Raw genomic sequence first — 18,499 nt, 5'->3', positions numbered from 1 at the left:
TGAATGCCTTCATTAAGGGACTCCTAGGTGAGGCCCTCAGTGTGAATGTGTGGGTCAGCTGTCTCCATCTGTAAAAGGAAAGTGAATGTTACAGAGACTATTTATCAATATTGGGTGGTTAATCTACCTGAGGCACTTAGAATAGTGCCTGGTACATAGTGAGTGCTTAGTAAGGGTGACTTGCTGTGATGAGGAGCCTGGGATCTGGTGCACTCTCTGCATAGGAATCTCTGCTCGAGATGACCTGAAATCTTACAAGTGGGAACAGCATGTTTTTTTCCACTTAAAAGTTTATTTTGAGGGTAAGCGAGCACAAGTGGGGGAGGGGCAGAGAGAGAATCCCAAGCAGGTTTCTTGCTGTCAGAGCAGAGTCTGATGCAGGGCTCAATCTCAGGAGATCATGACCTGAGCCAAAATCAGGAGTCAGATGCTCAACTCACGGAGCCACCCAGCTCCTGATCTAATTGCCAAAGGGTATTTCAGTCTGTGAACATAATTTATTTACCATTTCTTGGACATTTGAGTTCTCAGCTTTGAGCTATTTGGACACAGCACCTTTATTCCTTTCTTATACAAGACTGGTTTTGGATACAGATCTTCATTTTCGAGTGACTCTCTGGTCCTACAGAAGGTTACTGCTGTTCATTTTCCACACATCCACTGGTGATGTGAGAGGTGAATGGCTCCACATGTCTGCCCACATATGATGTTGATGGTCCTAGATCTTCCTTTGCGAAGTGGCCTTCAGGTCTTTTGTTCATTTCTTTTTTTGTCTTTTTATTCATATGTGCTATTTGTTTATATACCACAGATGTAAGTCCTTTGTCAGGTATATGTGCTATGACTTTCTTTTCCAGTTAATGCCTTACCCTTTTATTTTTTTACTGGTGTCCTTTAATGCATAGATAGGTGTATATGTTACAGTTTTTTGATGAGGTATATTTTAACGTTTTACAACTTTAGTGATTATGTCTCTTTGCTTCTTGGCTAAGAAATCTTTTTCTCAAGATCATGGAGTTATGTTCCTATGTTTTCTAGAATCTCTGTGGATGGTCTTTGATCCATCTTGGTCTAACTCTTGTGTAGGAAGTAATCTATGAATTCAAAGTTCACTTCTGTTCTATAGAAATACCTGGTTGTCCCTGCATCGCTTGTTAATTGTCCTTTCCACATTAAATTGTCCGGCAACTTCTTTTTGGAACTTTATTTTGTATGTGTGGGTCTACTTCATGGCTTGTTATTCTGTTGGTCTATTGGTTGTTATGTCAGAACTATGATTTCCAAAACTGTTTTGGCTGCTTTAGGTCACCTGTCTCTCCCTATAAAACTTAAATTCATCTTGTCATTTTCTACAATAAAATCTTGCTGTACTTTTTGAGATTGTTTTAGATCTGCAGGTCAATTGGAGAAGAAACTGACCTCTTAACATTGAATCCTCCAATCCATGAGCAGAAGAGATCTCTTCATTTAGATCTTCTCTAGTGATGGGATATAATTTTCAGTGAAGCTTCTTTTACCTCTTGAAATTTTTCTGAGTGTTTTCTTTTTGTGATGCTATTTTAAATGATATTAAGTTTCATTTTTCAACTATTGATTGCTGGTATTATAGAAAAAATGGATTTTTCTCTGTTGACCTTCTATCCTGCAGTGTTGCTAAATTTGATTATTAGATCTAGTCAGGTTTTGTTCTGTTTCTGGTAAATTGCTTAGGAGTTTTTGCATAAACAGTTATCATAACTTATAAATAAAGTTTTAGCTCTTGCTAACTTTTGTGACTTGGATGTACTTCTCTTTTTATTGCATTAGCTATGACCTCTAGTGAGATGTTAAATACAACTGGCCAGAACAGACCTCTTTTCCTTGTTCCCAATTTTAGGGGGCACAGTCTTTTCACCATAATGATAGCTGTAGGTTTTTTTTGTGGGTACACTTTAACAGGTTTTCTGAGAGTTGTCCTAAGTGTGTGTTGATATTTTTTGAAGTTTTTATGCATCTACTGAAATCATTCTGTGGTCTTACTCCTTTATCTCTTAATGTGGTGAACTGAGTTAATTTTTAGATGTTAAACCAATATTGCATTCCAGGATCAAACTTCATCTGATTGCGAGATTTAACTTTCTGAATATTTTGTTGAGAATGTTTGTGTATATGTTCCTCAGCAGTAGTGGTCTATAGTGTCTGTTTCTTGTAATGTCTTTGCTTGGTTTTGTGTTGGAATGATGCTGCCTTCTTAAAATGAGTTGGGAATATTTTTTCATGAATGAGTTGGTGTAGCATCCTTTTTGATCAAATTCCTTAAATTATGGCCAAAATTCACCAGTAAAATCCTCTTGGCATGGAATTTTCTTTGTGGGATGCTTTTGAATTATGGATTCAGTTACTTTAATACATAAAAAATCTCTTCAGACTTTACATTTCTTCCTGGTCAGTTTTGGTAATTCGTTTCATTCCAGGAATGTATTGACCTAAAAAAAAAAAAAAAACTTGTCAAACTTATTAAACAACTGTTCATAAAATTATTTTTAATGTCTATGGACTGTAGTGATGTGTTTTAGTTTGTAATATTCCCTTTAGACTGCTAACTTGCTAAGCTGGTGGCATATTAGTGTAAACTTTTTCAAAGAATCAACTTAAAAATCTTTCCCTATTGTGTTTGCTGTTTAATTGATTTCCGTTATAGTTTCCTTCTTTCTGCTGGCTTTGGCTTTACTTCACTCTTTTTGTTAAACTTAAAATGAAGACTTAAATCATTTCACAAATTTCATCTCAAGGTATAGGTCTCCATCTGAGCCCTGTTTTTGAATGGAAGCTGCCTGCATCTTTGTTCTCCTGATGCTCCCATTGACATGTGTTAGATCGCTTGATACTCTCTCACGGGTCACCGAGGTGGTTTTCTTCTCTCTGCTTCAGTTTGTATCATTTATGTTTTTTTATTCAAGTGTAATTTACTTAGTGTTAGATTAGTGTCAGGTGTACAGTGATTCAGCATTGCTATATATTACTCGGTGCTCACCATGGTAAGTGTTCTCTTAATTCCCTTCACCTGTTTTACCCCTCCCCCCATCCACCTCCCCTCTGGCGACCACACTCTCTGTTTTGTTTCTCTTCTCATCTGTGTTCATTTATTTTGTTTCTTAAATTCCATGTATGAGTGAAATCGTATGGTATTTCTTTCTCTGACTTCTTTCACTTAACTTTATGCCCTATGGGTCCATCCGTGTTGCAAATGGCAAGATTTCATTTTTTTACGGCTGAGTGATATTCCATCCTATACTTTATCCATTTGTCTACAGATGGATACTTGGATTGCTTCCATATCTTGGCTATTTTAAATCATGCTGCAATAAACATAAGGGTGCATATATCTTTTTGAATTAGTGTTTTTGTATTCTTTGGGCACTCAATAGTGGGATTATTGGATCATAGGGTACTTTTATTTGTACCTTTTTGAGGAAACTCCATGCTGTCTTACACAGTGACTGTGCCAGTTTGCATTCCTAACAGTGAGTGTGTAACGAGGGATCCTTTTTCTCCACATCCTCCCCAACAATTACTTGTCTTTTTAAAAATGTTTTTATTAAAAAAAATAAAAATGTTTTTATTATTTATTTTGAGAGAGAGTGAGAACAAGAAGGGGAAGGGGTAGTGAGAGAGGAAGAGAGAATCCTAAGCAGGCTCCATGGAGCCCAGTGCGGGGCTTCATTCCATAACCATGAGACCATGACATGAACTGATATCAAGAGTTGGATGCTTAACCAACTGAACCACCCAGGCGACACTTTGATTTTGTTTTGTTTTTTGTTTTGTTTTTGATAATAGCCATTTTGACAGGTGTCAGGTAAATCTGTTGAAATGACCATACAGTTTTATTTTTATCCTTTCTCTTACTGACGTGATGTATCACATTGATTTGTGAATACTGAATCACCCTTGCATCCTTGGAAGAAATCCCACTCAATCATGGTGAATGATGTTTTTAAATGTTGTCTTGGTTTGGTTTGCTAATATTTTGTTGAGGGTTTTCCCATCTGTGTTCATCAAAGATATGGGCCTGTAGTTCTCCTTTTGTGTAGTGTCCTTACTGGTCTTGTTATCAGGGTAATGGTGGCCTCCTATAATGAATTTGAAAGCTTAGTTTCCTCTGTTCTGGAATAGTTTGAGACTAATGGCATTAGGTGTCATGCTTGCACCTCTTCATCGGCAATGCATTGGTGTCACACTAGCACCCCTTCATCGGCGATGCAGGGGTGTAAAGCTTGCACCCTTTCATCTGCGATGCACAGTGTCACAATTGCACCCATTCATTGGTGATGCAGGGGTGTCACACTTGCACCCCCCATGGGTGATGGAGGGGTGTCGCTGTTGCACCCTATCAGTGATGCAGGGGTGTCACATTGGCACCCCCATCAGCGATGGAGTAGTGATGGCACTGTTAAATCTGACATTATCTGAGTGGCTCTTTTCACTTTCACAGCTGAGGAAGCAGACATCTGTTAAGGGTAAGGGTTAGGATTAGGATAAGGGGTAGGGGTAGGGGTAGGTCATCTTGCACTCCCCAGCGGCGATGGAGGGGTGTCACGCTTACACCCCCCCCATCGGCAATGGAGTAGTGATGTCGCTAATTAAATCAGAAGTTTCCTGAATGCCTTTTTAAACTTTCACAGCATAAGAACCAGGCATCTGTTAGGGTTAGGGTTAGGGTAGGGATAGGTCATGCTTGCACCCCCCCCCCTTCAAGGATGGAGGGGTACCATCCTACATACCCGCATCGGCGATGGAGGGGTGTCATGCTTGCACCCCCCAACTGTGATGGAGGAGTGTTGCCACTCTTATTATTTTTTTATTATTTTATTTGTGTGTGTGTGTGTGTGTTGCCACTCTTAAATCAGACGTTTCCTGAATGGCTCTTTTCACTTTGACTGCTGAAGGAGCAGGCTTCTGTCTAGTCCATTTTTCTTTTGTTATCTTTGGGATAGTTGAACACATACACCAGATTTCCCCAGCCATTATTACAGACATGCAGAATTTCTTCTACCAGCTGACACCTCTCATCCACTGAGACACTGGCTTCCTATAGCACATCCCACAAGCTCCCAGAAACTGGGCTGTAACTGTGGACAGCAGCACTGTCCCATTGTCTTCTGATGGTATTTCAATGGGCTCGTCATTATCATCTTGGGTTACCCGAGTATCTTCTGACACCTTCTCTTATTTTTCCAGTAGGCCACTGCTAGGAAGCCTGACAGGGAACCCGAAGCAGGGAGGGATCCCAGGAGAAGCCCAGCTACCACTTGGCTCCCACAAAATGGTCGCCTTGAGACTCTTTATAGAAGAGGAGAAAATACCACCACCACCACCACCACCACCACCACCATTTAATAACCCTGCCCTAAATGTGGAGAAAGCAACCACCCACCCCCAAAGGAAACTACGACAGGGTACATGTATACTACATACAGCATTGACCAAGTAATTTGCATCAATAAGTGATGTTGTACTTTTGACTGGTAAGTCTAAATCTAAATCACTCGGAGGTGATTTTATTCTCTGAAGTCACCCCAATCTATATTGTTGGCCCAGGGAAGATTTGTTGTCCCTATTGGTTGTATTGGTGTAGTCTCTTCGGGCCTCTTCATGGGAAGGTCCATTTCACCGATTGGAAGAGACAGTAAAACCCTCATGTGGCCATTCATAGGAGTCACTATTTAGGGAACAAGTGATTATGCTACCTTTGCAAGGTCAGGATATCACAGCTGTTTAATGAATGTCACTGGGCAGGCAGTGCCTCTAATACTAGAAATGCTAGAGGTGATGATTTTGGTAAACAGTCAGGATTGTGTTTGTTGAGTCCCTTTTGCTTCTTTTAATATTTCCTTGATTGTATACCTGTGTTGGGTCAAAAATTGGTTTGATATTTAGTTCATAGGTTATTTTTATCTTAGTGTTAACTATCGGGTTGTCTGCTCTGATATAACCTTGTGCAAGGAGAACAATTTCTTGTTACTCATACTAGCATTATTGCTTCTATTGTTAAATTAACCCAGTATTAAGTTAGGAGTTGGTTGCATAGTTTTGGTATTAAGATCTTAAGATCGTATGCCAATGGCTGAGCCCTACTAATAACTGTCATCACCACATCCCTAACAGCTCTTACAGTCCATGAATCATATTCTTGTCCTTTCTAACAGCCTCATTTCAATTCCTTACACCCTTCCATCGGCGATGGATGCTCTTGCACTCCCCCATCAGCGATGGAGGGGTGTCACACTTGCAATCCCTTCATCTGTGATGAAGTGGTGTCATGCTTGCATTCCCACCATTGGCCATGTAAGGGTGTCCCACTTGTGCCCCATCATGGGCCATGGAGGGGTAAGCCACCTGAGCCCCTTCATGGGCTATGTAGTGATGTCACACTTACATGGGCCATGGAGGAGTGAGCCGTCTCTGCCCCTTCATGGGCTATGTGGGGGAGAGCCACCAGCACCCCTTCATCAGCAATGAAGGGATTTGCTGCCTGCACCCCCACATCGGTGTCTTGTATCCTTCCATCGGCATAGTGGGGTGTGCTGACTGCAACTGCGTATGGGCGTCCTGCACCCCTTCATCGGCGATGTGGGAGTATGCTGCCTGCCCCCTTAATCGGCAACTTGTACCCCTTCATCAGTGTTGTGGGAGCATGCTGCCTGCACCCCTCATGGCCACTACAGTATTTGTACTATCTGTAGTTTCAGGTACCCACCTGGGGTCTCTGGACATATCCCCATGGATAACAGGGTTGGGTGGGGTGCTATTGTAGTCTTTTTCCTTTGTATCACATCTCCCCACATGACCCTCATCTCTAGATAAATCTCACAGGATCAGGAACCACTTTTCCTTGCACTTTCTTCTTAGTGGAAACATCTTGCCTTTGCTTAGCATGGCCACTTTGCCCTCTCCGCCATCTCCTGGAGGTTCCCTTACCCTTGCAGTGCTCTCCACTCACTGCTTTAGGGTGTGCAGTCTGTCTCCTGTCACAGTTATGCACAAATGGTAATTTGTACCTGGAGTGGCCTCAGGAAACTGCCTCAAGATGGGACTCTCAGACTGGACTACTCTGCTCTCTGGTGGACATACAAATAAGTAGCTTCCTTGTTGGCAGAAGAGAATATTGATCATTGGTGGCAAGAGGCGATTTCACATTTGCTCATGTTACCACTGGTGCTGGTGTGGAGTGATGGAGGACAGCACACTGGAGGATTGCAGGTGGAGTCGTCACTGTGGCCATGGGGGGCAGTTACAGAGATTGTTCAGGGTCAGTTTTGGGTATCTGGGGTATATGCAGGAAATAGGATAGATTGAAAGCAAGGGCGAAACATAGGGCCTCACGAGTGGATTATCTTGTGTTTTGTTGCCAGGAGAAGCAGCTCCCCCACCGTCTGAGGGAAATAGTCTTACCCCACCCCCAGGACCCCTCAAGAAAAGGTTTCAATGGCTTCACCTAAGACAATACCATCATGACAGAGAGCAGTGATCTTCAGCCTCCACGTCTGCTATCTGTGTTTACTTCCTGGAAAATAACGGAATGCCAGTGTACTCCAAATGGAAGTATGGGATCAGGTCCATACAGGATTAGGTGCCCATGCAGGGGAGTAGCAGGGTATTACCACTTCACACTGGTAGGAGACTGGGGAACAAGTATGGGTGTGGATTTACAGAGTATTAAACAAAAGAGAGTGGCGTACGATAGGCCAGACATGGATACAGGGTTCCTCCTGCAGGAAATGTGATTTAACATGTTGCCTTGAGAACTGAGAATGGTCATAATAATGACTCAGTGGCTGCCTTCAGTCAACTAGGTTGAAATGCCAGAGCTTCCCTGACTTTCTCAGGGAAGGAAGACTCCAAGGTCCGAGGGAGATGGGAATGGGGACCTGTTGTGTGCACACCTGCTCGTTTACCACAAAGTTGGTGGCTTATGAGAACAAAACCGTATTCTCTCACGGTTCTGGAGGCCAGGAACCCAAAATTCATTTCATGGAAACTAAGGTGTCAGCAGGGCTGTACTCCCTCTGGAGATCCCAGGGCTCCAGGGAACAGTGTATCCCTTCCCTCTGGTAGCTTCCGGTGGCCACCAACCTCCCTTGGCTTGTGCCCACATCACCCCAGTCTGTCTCCATGGACACAGTGCCTCCTCTTTTGTCAAGTCTCCCTTTGCTTCTCTAAGGATGCTCGTGATTCCATGTAGGGCTCACTCAGACAACCCAGGACTCAAGATCCTTAACTAGATCCCATTGATGGGAGTTAGATCCCAGGTATCAGGGCTTGATTTCTTTGAGGGCCATTGTGCAGCCTAGTACAACGTGTCCTTCCATAGGGAGACAGCCAAACCATGCTAGCCCCGTGCGGTGGGCTGCTCACCGGTGAGCAGTGCCAGGGCACGCACTGCTGATAGACACTGCAGCAGGACCGAATCTCCAGGGAATTATGTCCAGAGGGGAGAAAGCGAATCCTGAAAGGGTCACACGCTTTTCGATTCCACTTGTGTAATACTCTCGAGGGGACAAAATCATAGAAATGGAGAGCAGATGAGGGATTGCCAGGCATCACGAAGATGACGGGGGCAAGAAGGAGGTGGGAATGTCTGCTCTAAGAGGACAACATGGGGGTCCCTGTGGAGGGCCCGATGCTCTGTTTCTCATGTGCATCGCTTTTGAAATCCCAGCCGTGATCCCGTCCTACAGTCAGAACGTAGGGCATCTTCACGGTGTTTGCCAATCACACACAGTCCCAGCAACCCCACAGCCGCCCACCTTGCTACATCTGTCCCCACGGCTCTGGCTGGTGTCCCGTTGCCACAGTTGAGCCGTGGTCCTAAGGGAGGAAGCCATCTCGCTAACGCGGCTCCCGCACCGTTTCACTCTCTCCTGCACACCTGGGGGTTTCCTCGGGACCGGCCGTCCTGTGCACCTGCGGCTGTTTCTCCCGGCCCACGGGGGGCAATCGCTTCCCATCCACCACCACCTGTTTGTCTTCCTACGTCCTAGCGTTGCACGTGCCAGCACCTGCAGATCTTCCCTCTGTCAGCTGAGCCTGAGCCGGCTTCCTCTCCCACTGGGTTCTAGTTCTCATCTCATTAATGAACGACACTCACCTCGCTGAAGCTCACGGTGAAGTCTCAACCCCCAGTTTGCGGACTACGTGGCACCATTCTACAGACACACGTAATTACTCCCTTTGTTTAAAAATTCCTTGCTTCCTCCTCCCACCGCCCGGGCCGCTGCTCACCAGTGTCTGTGTTGGTCTGTCCTCATCTTCTTCCCACCTGCCATCAGCTTTCCGCCCGTCCTTACTCTGGGGCGATCGCAGCCAGCCTCAGGCTTCTATCTACAAGCAGCTGGGGCCTCCAAGTCTTTAAGCTCTGCCCCCAGCTCTTCATGTCTCCAGACGCCTGACTGCGTCTGCGCACCACACAGGTGCTACCCTCCCCAGCCTCTGCTACCTCCCTGAAGGCTTCTCCTCTTCCCCTCCCCTTGTTTACTGGGCTGCGGCCACACCGGCCCCCTCTCTGCTCCCTGAGCATGTCAGGCACACACTCCTGCTTCAGGCCTTTGCGCTGGCTTTGCCTCTCTCTGTCCGGAATGTTCTCCCATGTGCCCAGATGACATACTCCTCATTTCTGTCACATCTTTGCTCTGACGTCACCTGCTCAGTGGAGCCTCTGCTAGCTCTCTATCTAAAACAATACTGCTCCTTCTCCAACCCAAACACCTGATCTCCCTTCCCCGCATTCTTTTTCTTCCTGGCCGTGGGCATCGTCTGTTTTTCTTACTTCCTTGCTGTCTGTTGCCTACTGCAGTCCCTGCCAGAATGTCAGCTCTATGGGGTCCAAATACCAAACTAGCTTTGTTTAGGGCTGTTTCCTTATGCCTCTACAACAGTGCCTAACTCCTACAAAGGCTCAGACACCACTTGCTGAGTAAGTGTTGGGATTTCGTATTAGTTTGTTGGGTCCGCCATCACAGAGTACCACAGACTAGGTGGCTTAAGCAACAAAATTGATTTATTTATTTTCTCATACTTTAGATCAAGGTGTGGGCAGGGTGGGTCTCCTCTCTCCGTGGCTGGTGGATGACCTCCTTCCCACTGTCTTGATGTAGTCTTCCTTCTGTGTATGTAGGTGTCCACTCTCTTCTTATGGGACACCAGTTATCAGATTAGGGTCCCTCCCCCCAAATGAGCTCACTCAACCTCCAGTTTACCTTTCAAGAGCTGGTATCCAAGTACAGTCACATGGGTAGTTAGGACTTCAAAGTATGGATTTTGGGGGAAAATCCATTCAATAACAGGTTTCTGTCTGTAGTACCTAGTCACTACTCACATGGGTTTTTTTTTTCTTTCCTGTATGTCCTTGTCCCATTATTTGCTCACCCAGTGCTAATCCCAGTTTGCCCTTAGCCCAAGTTATAACTCTATTTATTTATTGGTATAGGCTTGCATCTGCCCTCTACCTCTATACTCCATGTTCCTGGCTGGCACTGGAATTACATCCTTAGCATCATGCACATCATAACCTCCAGGTGAGGTAAGTATGCTTACTCTCATTTGAAAAATCTGAGGCTCAAAAGAGAGTGGGTCATGTTTCTGAGATCACAGTACTAGTAAGTGCTGTCATTTTGATAACTTGGTTCCCATGGGCTCCAAAGCCCACTTACTTTCATCTAACACACTGTCCCCAAGATGAATGGGGAAAAGCCATACTCAGCCTGACATATAAGTAATGTTACCTGTAAAGCTGGTGTCACATTTCAGGAACAGTTTGAATTTGAATGTCATGTCCTTTTTTTTTTTTTTTTCCTGCTGCAATTTCTTAGATAATCCTTAGATTTCTTAGATTTATCTAAATGTATTTTTCCCTTTGCAAAATTTAGCCACTAAGAATACTAGGAAAGTTTGTTTCCTTTTTAAGAGGTCAGAATTATACAATGAATTCATCATGTCAAGGCAATAGCCATTATTTTATCCTAAAATATAGAGGAAAAGGTCTTTGCCCTTGTTGTAAGACTTTACCATGTGTTCTTGATAACACGCCTGAGCTCTATTGGTGAAAAACCATCGTAGACTTTGAAAGTCAGTTACTTATAGTTAGGAGAATATCATTCTCTCTTTGAGTGCAGCTGATTGTTTAAAATGGAAATTAGAATTTTTCTCCATAGATTTTATATTTGAGAATGAGCTGTGCTTTAAAGAGTATGTTGTATTTGCATTCATGCAAGTTGTGCAGTCATTAAATTGACAGGAAAGTAGCTGTTAATAGTTGTCATTTGGACATGTAGATGGAAATACTGATAGGTCACGGTGTGACCACTTAAACGTGTTGAGCTCTCGTTTCATTTGGCATTTCCAAACCACTGCCCTGAGCTTATGGATGTTGATCAAGTGGCCATGTAATTGTTGTTTTAAATTGGCATCAGGTTCTTAAGTTGTGTACGAGGAAGCTGTTGGTTCTCTACTTCTATGTAGCTCCTGAAAACAGAAGACTAGAGCATTTTATCAAAATAAATTTTGTTTAAAATAAATGTACCTTGTGAATGAGATAAAGGCTTACATAATAATTGGTACTTTTGGAGTCTGATATTAATTTGCAAGTTTAAAATAAGTCTAGGGGTGTCTGGGGGGCTCAATTTGTTAAAGTGTCTGACTTTGGCTCGGGTCATGATCTCACTGCTTGTGAGTTCAAGCCCCATATCAGCCTCTGTGCTGACAGCTGGGAGCCTGGGGCTGGCTTCAGATTTTTTGTCTCCCTCTCTCTGCCCTTCCCCAACTCATGCTCTGTCTCTCTCTCTCTCAAATATAGTGTAAAACATAAAAAAATAATATAAAACATAAAAAAACCAAAAAATATTCTAGAATAAATCAATAGACAGTAACATGCTTATAATGACTGGTGATTAAAACAAAGAAATATCCTGAATATCCAAGCATAAATTACTGTTCTTTCTCTAGGAACCCATCATATATCATGTTGACCATTAAGCTGAATGAAAGCATTAATCTTTTAGTAACTTGGAAGAGATAAGCTTACTATCTTAGCTAGTAAAGTTTGGTATATATCATTCTTGTAGACCTATTTTCTTTAATGATCAAAGAATTAATGTGTGGTGTCTTTTATTTGGGTATTCAGGACTAAGATAAGTAACCTGAGACAAATGAATTAAGACCATTTTAGAACTGAGCTGGACTACAAAAGTCAGATCCTGGAGTCATGATAAAGATAGTTTGAACATTCCTTTTCATCAATAAAAAAAGAAGTACAGTTCCCAGATGACAATCACCATGTTGAAGGAGAGTTTCTGGGGTTCCCTCCAACAATGGTACATGATTTTGAGTCAAGGATACAGCCTCCGTGACTCTACTTTCACTGAAATGATGGTTCAGATATCAACAATGTTGTCTCATGGAATTTGCAAAACTGATATCCTTTCAGTTTTCGGCATGATTAATTTGCCAAAGAGAAAAAAAATGTTTCCCTCTTTCTGAACCATAATCACATTTGTATTTAGAGTTATCATTAAAAATAGTATTTCTAAAAACGGTTAATAAATAGATGTCAACATAAATTTGTTTGCAAAGTTATCAAATGGAAAACTGTTCCCGAAGCAGTTATTTTCTATTTTACAGGAAAATTAAACTTTTATGTCCCTAGTGCATTTATGTTATATCCTATTCACTATCATGCTGTGTGTGTGTGTGTGTGTGTGTGTGTGTGTGTGTGTTTGTACACATGTGTGTATGTGAATAAGTGAAATGTGCAGTATTTGGTCATTTAAAAGGCTTCGCTAATTTAGGCAAAGTCAGCCAGAAACAAATGCAATACATTAAGTCCAAAATAATCATGCAGATTTTCCATCATGAGAAATAGTTGGTTTATCTCAAATGAATTTTCTTTGCTCTTTTCTTTTTAACAAGCAAAGTCATAGGAGAATATTTTCTTTCTGCTAACCTTGAGGCAGGGCAAGAGCAGATTTGTGCCAGAACACGTGGTCTATATTTATGAGAAACTAGGAAAATTAAGAAAGCCATTTAGTTACAAAGTTTAGTGGGGCCTCATGACTGACTTGGAGTTTTCAACAATATTCTGTTGGGAAATCTTTTATTTACTGGGTTAGTTTTACAGAGCAAACTATATATTTTCTTGGTTGTAAGGAGGAGTTTTAGATACCACAAAGCCCATGTCTCCACTAAAAACTTTTAGCCCATCATGTTCTTACCGACCAGAATTTTCTCTCTAACAAGCCACGTTAAATTATGCCACTGCCCTGCTTGACAAACAGGATTAGCTTCCCTTTATCTTGTAGGTTGGAGTATAAAATCCTTACCAGGGTTTTTATACTGTTCACCAAACCCTCCAACTCTTCACTCTCTGCCTCTTCCTTCCCCACCTTTTCCAGCTGCTTGGTCTCATTGAAATCCCTAAGTGCTAATATTAAATGGGTAGTAGTGCCACCCTGCCATCCTACTGTATTTCCTGGTCTACTCCCCTACATGACTGCTCCGTAGCTTTCCTTCACTCCTCAAGTCTCTAATACATCTTGATTGTATTAGTCTTGATCCTTCATCTCAGCAGATTCCTTTGTTCCCTATTGCACGAAAAAGCAGAATTAGTTAGCAGATATATCTTGCTGCTCCTAGAGAGGAATTGTCCATGCTCCTGCCTGAAGCCAGCTCCCCCAGCCTTACATTAGATCCCATTAGATTCACTAGATTCAGTTCCTTCCCCCTTCCTTAGGATGTTGGCCACTCTCACCTCCTTGGCATGTCAGTTTCCCCCTCTTGACTGCATCATCCCCCAAAGCATATAAACATGTTATTGCTTTTCCCCTAAGAAAAATATACCTCTCTTGATCCCATTCCTCATTCTTAGATACCATTCCATGTTTCTGTTCCCTTTTCTGCCGAAACCGGGGATACATTCATTATTTCCAGTTTCTCTCATCCATGACCTCAAGAAGCTACTCAAATCAGGCTTCTTTTTTTCAAGCTCACCTAACACCTCCATATTGCTAAGCCCCTTGGGCAATACTAGACTTCTTTCTTTATTCTTTGTCTTCATCTTACTTGACCTATGAATAATATTTAGATCAGTGCAAATGTTCACTGTTGGGGAGTAAATGTTTGTATCATGCCCTAAATTTATACGTTAAAACTCTACTCCCCATTATGATGGTTTTAGGAGGTGGGACATTCGGGAAGTAGTTAGGATTAGATGCTATCATGAGGATGATATCCTGAGAGATGGAATTAGTGCCCTTGTAATGAGTCATGAGAGAGCCTGCTTCCTTTTTCTGCTTCTGCCACAAGACAATACAAAGAAAAATCTGCACCCCAGAAGAGAGTTCTCACCAGAACCTGACCATAATGCTCCCTGATCTTGGACTTGCAGACTCCAGAACTTTGAGAAATAAATTTGTATTGTTTATAAGCCACTCATGTGTGGTATTCTGTTATACTAACCAGAACTAAGACACTTTCCTTGATACATCTTCTTCACTTAGTTTGCAATATACCACATCGATCAAGTCTCTTCTTCCTCAGTGTTTTCTTGCTGGTTTCTGTTGTTTCCCCAAACCCTAAATATTGGAGGCTCCATGTCTCAATCCTTACATCTCTTCTTTTTGCCCTTATCACTCTCCTAAATACCTTTTCCCCTGATGATCCTCAAATTTAAATCACCAGCCCAGACCTCCCCCTGAATTCCTGTCTCCTATTTCTCCACTTGATGCCTTTGCTGGTATGTCTAAGAAACGTCTCAAACACATTATATTCAAAACCAAAATTGTGATCCTCTTACAACCTTCTCATTCCACAGTCCTCTTCCCATAATAAATATAAATTCTATTTTTTCAGGTCTTGGGTTTTAAAATTTTGGAGTGTTTTTTGAGTCCCCACTTTGTTTTATACCCTACCCTCATATCAAGTATGTCAGCAGGTACTGTTGGCCTTGCCTTTAAAATATATCTAAATCAGACTCCTTTTCATCCTCTCTGAAATTACCACCCAGGTCCAAGATACCATCATTCTTCATCTGGAACATTGTAGCCACCTTCTCATTGGTATCCTGCTTTCTTCCTCTTTAACTCATAATTTTATTATTATTATTATTATTATTATTATTATTATTTTAATACAGAAGCCAAAATTGTCCTTTAAAAACTGAAGTATGACTTTGTGACTCTTCGAGTCACAATTATGCTTGTCTTCCAGCTCTCTCAGAGTAAAACCCAAAGTCATTACCCCATGGCTAATGAGATCTTATATTATCTGCCCCCATCCTTGCTAGTCTTTGACCTTATCTTCTACCAGTTTCTCCTTCTCTTACTCTGCTCCACCTATATTGACCTCTTTGCTGTTTTTCAAACACACCAAGTTTTTATCTCACAAACTTTGCAAGCAACTTGGAAATATTTCCTCAGCTATACGCATGGATTGTAGCCTTCCCTCCTTCTGGTCCTGGAGCAAATACTATCTTGTCAATAAGGCTTTTGCAACCACCCTAACTAAGTTACACCTTCTTTCCTAACTTTGAATTATCATGCCCATTTATTTTTTTCCATAATACTCATCCCAAGCTCATATATTATATCATTTTGCTTATGTTTTTGGTAAATTATCTGTTCCCCAATTCCCCCATTGAGTATTAGCTCCATGAGGGCAGAGATTGTGGTCTGTTTGTGACTATATCCCTGTTTTGTTTTGTTTTTTATTTTTTATTTTTTATTTTTTTATTTTTATTTTTATTTTTTTTTAACGTTTATTTATTTTTGAGACAGAGAGAGACAAAGCATGAACGGGGGAGGGCCAGAGAGAGAGGGAGACACAGAATCTGAAACAGGCTCCAGGCTCTGAGCAGTCAGCCCAGAGCCCGACGCGGGGCTCGAACTCACGGACCCTGAGATCATGACCTGAGCCGAAGTCCGACGCTTAACCGACTGAGCCACCCAGGCGCCCCCTTTTTTTTTTTTTTAAACAGGGCTTCAATAAATACATGTTGGAAGTTCAAATACATTCATATCTTTATAGTAACTCTTTCCTCTGAGATGTCTTGAATGTTGTTTGTTTTTCAATTTTTTAATCTTTTTTGTAATACAGCATCCTATCAGACAGTTTTCCCTCTCTTATGAAAACAGCTTCTAGTTGCTCTTACTAAAATAATAATAATCACTAGCAGTTATATTATGCTGACTCTGATCTAAATGCTTTATCTATTTTGTAGGTACCAAAACAACCCCATGAAGCAGGAGCTGTTGTAACATCTATTTTCCAAATGAGTTGGCACAGGACATTTAAATTTACACAGGTAGTAAGTGGTGGAGCCAGAATATTGTAAACTCAAGGAATATGGCTCTAAAGGAAGCACTTTCAACCATTGTGTTATGCTGCTTAGAGACAGAAGTTGTGTTAAGGAGGTCTGCAGAAAAGGTGAATAGAGACTTTCATTTGATTTATGGAAGCCAGTTTCTCTTAGTGATGGCATCCAAGTGTTCTTGAAAGTGATTGGATAAATTTGCATAAAAGAATCTGTGGTTATTTCAGGAAGAAAGGTTGAATTATGATTTCATTTCTGGTGCATAATGGTGCTGGAGAAGGTGACAACTCTTATTGCCATAGTGAGACATGGAATCAGAAATAGTTCTGAGTTGTAGCAAGAAGCAATGAGAGTGCTCTGTTCCTGTGATGTGGCAAACCCTGGAACTAGTCCTAATGCAGCTAGCTAGCTCTCCTGTAAGCAACTGGGCAGGTGAACTGAAAAGCTGGCTCAGGGAAGCTTGAAAACTGGGCCCATTAGGGCAAGACATCATCTCAACTGAACCCTAAGCTGTCCTCATAGGGCCTTTGGGAAAAGTTTCCTCTGCAGGAGCACAGCCCCCTACAGTCTTCTGGCCAGTTTTTGCTATTATTCCTAAAAAGTTTCCCTTCACAGCGAGAACTCCATAATCACTAACCCCTGAGGTGACAAGAACTCTGTAAAAACCTGCCTTGACCTCACCACTCTGGGACTGCCTTATGCCTTATGAATATGCATAGGTGAGGGAATGACAGAGCATTGATCCTCAGAGTCCTGGCCCCTTCTCTGAGCATAATGCTGGGGAATATGTTCTTCCATCCTCAGAATCTTTATGGCTGTGAGTAGATGCTGCCTTACTCCTTGAGATAACTTCTGAACCCCCAGTACCATGCTTCCAACACAGCCTGCTGATGCTAGGTTTTAAATCTCCACTTGGAAACAGGGTTAGGGCAAAGCTGAAACTCACTGCTGTTTTGATATATGAAAGAGAAGAGAATCTGAGAGATTCAGAATGAGTGAACTTTCTGTTACAGTACCTGATGGTTGGTAACTCCAAGCATAGCAGAGATAGCGTCCCATTAATTGCACTCAAACCTTAAAGAAAGATGACCAGGTGTACTTCCAAGTCCATCACAAATGTTATCTTATTGACTTCCTTCAGGCTAAATGTTAAACCACTGTTTCCACATTTCCTTGCCTTGATCCTAATTTGTATGCTGTTAGCCGTTAGTTGATATCTCTGTCTCTCCCCACTAGCCAGTAAATTCCTCAAGGGTAGGATCCATCTCTTGTTGATATACTTACCCTTAGACTTAGTTGTGCCTGACATGGTAAGACTCTTGCTATATACTTGATAATTGATTGGACAAATGAATGAGTCATGGGCGGACAAAGAATTTCTCTTTTCAGATTATGTTATTGCTACTGGATATACATTTTGTTTTAACAAAAACTTTATCAAGAGATGGTGTCATATTGAAGTAGAGATTTGTGGCAGATATTTTGGGACAATTGTTCTTTACAAAATTATGCTTCAAAAGATGTTTCCTTTATACAAAGTTGGTATCTAATATTCATGTGTTAAATAAACTGAATTGGATTTATGGAACAGTAGGAAGAGCAGATCTGCTTATAGTCCCATTTTTGCCACTGACCTTGAACAAGGAGGTTGACTTAAGTCCCTTCTTGCTCTTTGGTTATACGGCTTTGTGAATTTATATGTGGAAGTAAACTATACATTTATTTCCTAGTAAAATTAGTGAAAAAGCAGATAAAAACACCCAGCCCCCCTCAAAGCAGAGCCTACTTCTCTGATAAGAAAATAATGTAAGGAATTTTCTGTTAGGCTGCATTGGTTATGGATTATTTTGCAGTTGTGGCACTAATCTCAGAAAAGGCTATTGTTTGAACATTTGACTCATGATAGATATAAATCGAAACCCATATACTTTCTGTTGTTCAAATGGATGTAATTTTAACACCTTCAGAATACTTCATAGATTGTTGGAAAAGTTCCATGAGACCAACAATAAAATTGTAGCATAATCTATTGTCTGATTTGGAGGGCTTTATTTTTTTTTTATTTTTTTTTCAATATATGAAGTTTATTGTCCAATTGGTTTCCATACAACACCCAGTGCTCATCCCAAAAAGTGCCCTCCTCAATACCCATCACCC

General features: G+C 41.7%; 1 long non-coding RNA gene across 1 annotated transcript in view; it reads left to right on the top strand.

Annotated features, from left to right (window-relative positions):
• LOC125915558 (uncharacterized) overlaps nucleotides 1-18,499 on the top strand; it is a 98,158-nt gene that overhangs the window by 21,123 nt on the left and 58,536 nt on the right. Inside the window, exons 2-4 of the long non-coding RNA XR_007455693.1 lie at nucleotides 5,221-5,507; nucleotides 7,395-9,200; nucleotides 10,469-10,561. This is a non-coding gene — a long non-coding RNA (uncharacterized LOC125915558). The remainder of the gene's footprint in view (nucleotides 1-5,220; nucleotides 5,508-7,394; nucleotides 9,201-10,468; nucleotides 10,562-18,499) is intronic.

This window comes from Panthera uncia, chromosome D1 (assembly GCF_023721935.1).
Source record: "Panthera uncia isolate 11264 chromosome D1, Puncia_PCG_1.0, whole genome shotgun sequence".
NCBI lineage: Eukaryota > Metazoa > Chordata > Mammalia > Carnivora > Felidae > Panthera > Panthera uncia.
The sequence above is the reverse complement of the archived record's forward strand: the minus strand, read 5'-3'. Positions and strand labels throughout refer to the sequence as shown.